The sequence below is a fragment of the Panthera onca genome, chromosome D4, assembly GCF_046562875.1.
Source record: "Panthera onca isolate mPanOnc1 chromosome D4, mPanOnc1 haplotype 2, whole genome shotgun sequence".
NCBI classification, from domain to species: domain Eukaryota; kingdom Metazoa; phylum Chordata; class Mammalia; order Carnivora; family Felidae; genus Panthera; species Panthera onca.
Window position 1 is genome coordinate 54230552 of NC_138351.1, and position 6945 is coordinate 54237496.

Sequence of the window (6945 nt, forward strand, 5' to 3'; positions counted from 1 at the left end):
ATTTTTAGAATGCACAGTAAAAAAGCAATTCTTTCTTTTCTGTTCATTGAATAACCAAATACTATTGATGAAAGTCAGGCAAAGTCCCTCCAGTAAAGATATAAATATATATCACACTTTGACAAATATTATTTCATCATAAAAGATCAGTGTATTAAATAAAAGGCTTTTTTTTAATTTCATAAACTTATTTAAATAAATATTGAATGTATAGTAAACCAAGGATGTGCTATAAGGAAAAAATGCCAAAATAAGACAAGTTGGCAAATATTATGATTTATAACTCGGTTATTAGAATTCTTAACTCATTCTTAACCTGGTTATTACAATTTTGGATGTTTTCTGTATCTTAGTTCTACATTCTTAATATGTAAATATTGTAATTTTAAACCACAAGATGATTAATTTTTCCACTGTGCTACTATGTATGTTTTAGGCAATTTCACCAATACTTATTGGTCCAAAGGTCAAAAAAACTCTAGCTGAAGCCAACGTCCTAAGTACTTAGGTAATTTTCTCTGAATTGGATAATTTTCTAACATTAAAGCATTCTTTTGTTTCTTTATTTTGCTGGTGGGAAAATGGTCTATTCCTATCACTTTTATTAAAAAATGTAAAGTATTATAAAATTATGTGATTCTTATACAATGCTATGTTTATTATTAAATCCTTTAATAAATTATAAAGCATATTTAATATTGCTTTATTTTTTTAGTGTTATATACTTAAATAATGCCAGTATGAACCAAATTTAATATAGGAAAAGTCTGTATATACTACTGATAAAAACAATAGCGTGTTAGTTTTAAGTTCCAGCTACCTTTAATAGCAAGTCAAATTAAATCTAAACCAAAGAATTTTATTAAGTATTTACTGTGTCAATTTGCTTGATGCTGTGAAATCCTTAAACCATGTAAAAGGAAGCATACAATTCACTGGTGGCATATGTCATTACATAGCTGTAGTGAGAAGTAGAAAAAAAAATCTCTGGGGAAGGATTTTAAGCCTTAAAATTAATGGAAAGTATAAATAAACAGGCATTGTGACCTAAACATCTAAAATATATGTGTATTTTTAAAACATCACAATTACTTTAAACAGAACAAAATCCAACAAAATTTGAAATTTTTTGCAAGTAAGGCGTGAAAAATTGTTAGTATCTTTGATATGTCTATAGTATTCACAAAGTTCAATAAAAGAACCATAAATATTTCCTAGTATAAACACTGGTAAGGGATAAGGAGGAAGAGGGTTGGGATCCAAGGGTTAAGTAGAGACTTTGCTTAACCTCAGAAGGTAGAAAACTGAGAAATGTCATTCTTCAGCTTGTAAGACAGATGAGAGAAGTGGCACTCTCTTTGAAAGGCAGCTTTAGATTTTAGAGAAGCAACTGTGAAGCTCTAAATATTGAAGATATGGGTGCTTTGTAATCAACAAGATGTGATTACAAACAACCAAGTGGCAGATTTCAGTATGTTTGTCCCATAAAAGCAAATCCCAAGGTGATATAACCCATTGGTTTTGGATTAGGGTGGGGATTACTAATAAGGTTAAGTTTTCATTTATAAGGCTAAATTAAATTAGAAACAAGAGGCTGAAGAAATTGTCACTTAGGCTAATGATTGGGCATAATATGATGCACAAATTAGAAGTGATTATATTAGCCAGGGTTCTCCAGAGAATAAAACCAGTAAAATAGATAGATAGATAGATAGATAGATAATATAGCTATAAATAGGTAAACAAATACATACATTCATATATACATTTGGAAGATTTATTCTGAGGGGTTGGCAAATGAAATTATGGATAATTGGAAATCATGGGTAAGTCCCACTTTACTACTGTCGGCAAGCTGGAGACATAGGAAGCTAGGGTTGTAGTTACAGTGCAATCCTGAAGGCCTGGAAACCAGGGAAGCCAATAGTATAAACCCCAGTTCGAATCTGAAGGCCTGAGAACCAGAGGTGTCAATATCTGAGGGCAGAAAAAGATGCCCTCAAACAGAGGGCAAACAGAGAACGCAAATTCATCCTTCCTACATCTATCGTTCTATTCAGGTCCTCAAAAGACTGGATGATGTCTGCCCTTCTGGTGGGGACATTCTTCTTTACTCAGTCTACAGGTTCAGATCCTAATTTCTTCTGGAAACATCATCATAGATACACCCATAAATAATGTTTTAACAGTTATTAGGGCATCCCTTAGCCCAGCCAAGCTGTCTCATAAAATCAACCATCACAATAATATAGTATGTATGGTGTTAGGGAGATTTTTTAATTACTGAATAGGCCTAGTTCAGAAATTAGTCTCAGGGTCTCAATTTTAGCTTCAGTGAAATTCTACACCCTGTTACATCTTACTGATCCAAGCTGTTTGATAATAACCACTTGTCCCATCTTCCAGTACATATGTAGGGTGATGGTAACTTGAATATGACAACCACCTTCTGTGTCTTGACACTTAAAAAGCATTTATAAACAATTTTATTTTCCTATTCTCTAAGTTGCTGAGTACTGTATTAAGTACTCCAGTATACAGTAATTTTAATACATTTATTGTTAGCTAATTTGCAAACACTTTTTTGTATTTATTTTTAATTTTTTTTTACATGTATTTATTTTTGAGAGACAGAAACAGAGCACAAGTGGGGGAGGGGCAGAGAGAGAAGGAGACACAAAATGAAGCAGGCTCCGAGCTGTCAGCACAGAGCCCCACGTGGGCCTCGAACCCACAAACTGTGAGATCATGACCTGAGCTGAAATCAGATGCTCAACCGACTGAGCCACCCAGGCGCCCCTAATTTGCAAACACTTTTAATTGAGTATCATCAAGTATAGTTCAATAGTCTTTTACCACTCTGTAATATTTTAGAATATTATAGTGTAAATTATTTGTATTTAGTTTCAGTTGTCTTTTAATTGTCCAAATATGTCTTAGGTAAGGGATTAAGCTTGAAATATATTCTTCATTTTCTTTCTCTGGAAGCTATGTTTAAATTTTAACAGAGCAGAGAGAAACTTGCTCCCAATAACGTTAGAAAAGTAATTTCACAGTATGACGCGTTGGTATTTTCAGAATTGATTTAGATTCTATAATTCAGTTACTAGGACCTTCAGTCTTGAATCAGTCCCTACTAGTGCTGCCTTTGACCATCATAGATTCCAGGTAGTCTGCCAAGTTTAATGTTTCATCATAAATCTCTATCTTGTTAATTCACATGGCTGACCTTGTTCTTTCTCAAAATATTATGGGCTATCCTCACCCCTCATGTTTAGCCTCGGACTTCAGCATGTTAATTTTCATCTTTTAAAATGTTCCTACTCATCTAGATAAACAAAGATTTTAGGCTACTATTTTAAATTCTTGCTGCAATTTATTACAGTTCCAAGCAATTCCTTGAATCATTCATGCTAAGGAGGTTTGCTGTCAGACTGACAGCTGGATTTGTAATCTCAATAGAGGTAAACTATCAGAAATATGCCATTAGCTTCTCTTTCAATCCATTTTAAATGAAAGTACAGAAGGAAAGGGGGGATTTTAATTCACTCACACACACACACACACACACACACACACACACACACACACACACAATAAGTGAAGTAGATCTTAAATGGTTTGTAATAGTTTTTGTTAACCACTGATTACCAAAATCCAATTGCAATCTTCTCAGTGATTATAAGGACCAAAATGTTCAAGAATTCTATTTGCTATAAATGCCACAGGGAAATGGTTACATGAATGAGCAGGAACATAAAGCAGCTGACAGCTATTTTGTGACTGAATTGACTATAATGTCAATCAAAATATTCTGCATCCAAGTAGAAAAACTAGTCTTAAGTGCCAGTAGGTATTTTAGGGTTGATTTATCTTGTATCGGTTTTCTATAGCCAGGAAATTCCATAAGTAGACGTTAATTCTTTTAGTTCAAGTAATATATTCTGGAGTCCCTATTTGATTGTTAATGCTATAATCAGTCATCACAACTTTAGATTAAATCTGTCAACTGGATAGTCACCAAGATGGAAATGGAAAGCAGCCTAGTTGAATTTTGTGCATATTTCACAGGGAGAGGAAGAACTCTAGCATATGGGTAGGGTTTTCTCTGCGAGTACACACATGTTTGAGACCTGATTCTGATCAATGCAAAGATACAGGAGTCACTAAATATCTTGATGAAGCCTTTAATGTAATACTCTTCATTTTAACCCAACTTTACTCCCTTTGCATTCTAGTGTTCAGACTCAGTCTTTGAAGTGTTTTGGACTTTAGGACCATTCTTGACTCTACTATACTGACCCTAAATACTTTTCAATTATTTCAACTTGAAGTCAAAATGGTTGCTTTGAGTAAACCCACTGAATTAATCCACCTGCTGAGATCCAACACAATGACCAACCCAGTCAGGTCCAGTAGGAGCAAATCTCTTCTGACCTACAATCATGGGTAATAATAGGCATGTTTCTATCTTTCATGTATATGAATTAAATATACAAGTAAATTAATTAAATTATATAAATGACCTAAATAAAGCATTATATATCCAGACATGATAAATGAAGCAAACTTATAAATAATATACAAGTTTCTTGAGTTAGAAAACATTTTTTTAATGTTTAATCATTTTTGAGAGAGAGGGAGAGGGAGAGAGAGAGAGAGAGAGAGAGAGACAAAGAGAGACAGAGAGAGGTGGAGACGCACAGAGAGAGGGAGACACGGAATTGGAAGCAGGCTCCAGGCTCTGAGCTGTCAGCACAGAGCCCGACACGGGGCTCTAACCCACCCACTGTGAGATCATGACCTGAGCCAAAGTCAGACACTTAACCAATTGAGCCACCTAAGTGCCCCAGAAAACATTTTAAACAAACATTAATAAAAGTAAAACTTCCTATTTATCTATCTTCATCTTTTCATAAAATAGTCAAGGATGAACAAAAAAATGACAATAAATTTTCTTTGGGTGGTGAGATTATAGTTGAATCTAAGATTTACTGTTTCTAGAAATCTTTGTTATTGTCCTAATTTTCTATTTTCCATAACTTCATTGATTACATTTATCTCCCCCCAACACACACATGCATAATCAAATGCTGTCAAATGAAAGGGTATGACTACACCTCAAGTAGAGGGGTATGCCATAAGAGAAGAGATCTAAATAAAACTTTCTAGGGAAAATCTTAGAAGCGGAGGAATAGTATAAAGCAATAGAATACCCACAGTTCTCAGTGTTCCACACTTTAAATTATGTATAGATAGGCTGCATGCTCAGTGGTCAACATTACAATTGAGAAGTAACCTGCACACATTACATTCTGCACATAATGTTGCTTAAGAAACCTTCAATCTCAGTGGCTTAAAATTATATCCTTTGTTTAGCTTATAAAGTTCAGGTAGACAATTTACCTAGGTTTGGCCAGGTAACTTTTCTGGTCATGTTTGGGATCACTCACATGTCTGGTACTTAGCTGGGTATCATTTAGGAAAACAGAGGTAATTGGGCCACGCATTTATTTTCTTCCAGTAGCCTACTTTGGAAATAATCTTTTGTTAGAGATGAGAAAGTTCAAAATCAGCAAATGGACATGTGAAAGAGTTTCCACGTTTCTTACAGTATCATATTTACAATGATTCCCGTGAACAGAGGTAGTCACATGATTTAGTGCAAAGTCAGAGAAGCAGGACTCTGTACAGTTATCTGGCAAAGAGCACCTATAATTGGGGCCATAAACATCAATCTAACATAGATTATCTATGTAGCAATGCAAATTTCTTAATCTTGGAACTGGCCTTATTAAAAGAATCCAGACTTCAAAAACTTAGTGAAAATGTTAAAAATGCTATGCTGATTAAAGGGGGAAATGCAAATTTACTGGTGACACAAGTACTTAGAGATGTGTATGCACTGACAAAACCATATGGCGTTCTGTATAAAAAGAAAAACATTACAAGACCATGTGAGGATCAGACATCATTGGAATTATTTTAAAAGAAGTCAGATTGGTCTTTATTTATGTTTGGCTCCCATAATAAGAAGTGGCCAAATAATCTAGTAATAGGTCGTATGTATGACTACCATGTGCTGGATATGATCGAATTAGGTACTGAGAAGTTTGTCTCTCTAAAAGACATCAAGAATAGTAAATGTTCTGAGAGAACAAAACCCATGTTACTATTTGCTGGTTATGATTTTGATGTAACAGAAGACTACAGAAGGCTAAAAAATCTTCTTATTGATCTCTTCAGAGGCCCCACAGTATCAAATATCCGCCTGGCTGGTTTAGAGTATGTTCTGCACTTCACCGCACTGAATGGGAAGATTTACTTTCGAGGCTACAAGTTGCTGTTGAAGAAGTCTGGTTGTAAAACACCAAGGATTGAATTGGAAGAGACAGGGCCCTCATTGGATCTGGTTCTGAGGAGGACATATTTGGCATCAGATGATCTTTACAAATTATCTATGAAAATGCCAAAAGCCCTCAAGCCAAAGAAGAAGACAAATGTCTCCCATGACACTTTTGGCACAACTTATGGAAGGATTCATATGCAGAAGCAAGACCTAAGCAAACTACAAACCAGGGAAATGAAGGGGTTGAAGAAGCGACCTGCAGAAAAGATAACAGAAGACCAGGAGAAAAAATCAAAGAGAATTGAAAACAATTAGCTAAAACAAAAACAAAAACAAAAAATAAAAAACAAAAACAAACAAACAAAAACCCTCTATTCCTCATGCTAGCTCAGATGTGCTAAGTCAGGTCTAAGTGACTAAAAAAGTGTAGTTAATGAGCCTCCAGTCTTATAAATTTGTGTCTCTTCTGCCCACCTTTGGTCCATGGGCACTCATTAAGTATCTCTGGAGGCTCTTATTTGTGACAGGTCATTGACTTCTCCACAGTGATGTCTGAGAAAGACCCCATGAAGCTGGGTCACATGGGAAGTAAAGTC

General features: G+C 34.9%; 1 pseudogene; it reads left to right on the plus strand.

The window, feature by feature from the left end:
* Positions 1-5821: 5821 nt before the first annotated feature.
* On the plus strand, positions 5822-6664 carry LOC132663826 (ribosome production factor 2 homolog pseudogene; annotated as a pseudogene).
* The last annotated feature ends 281 nt before the right edge of the window (positions 6665-6945 follow it).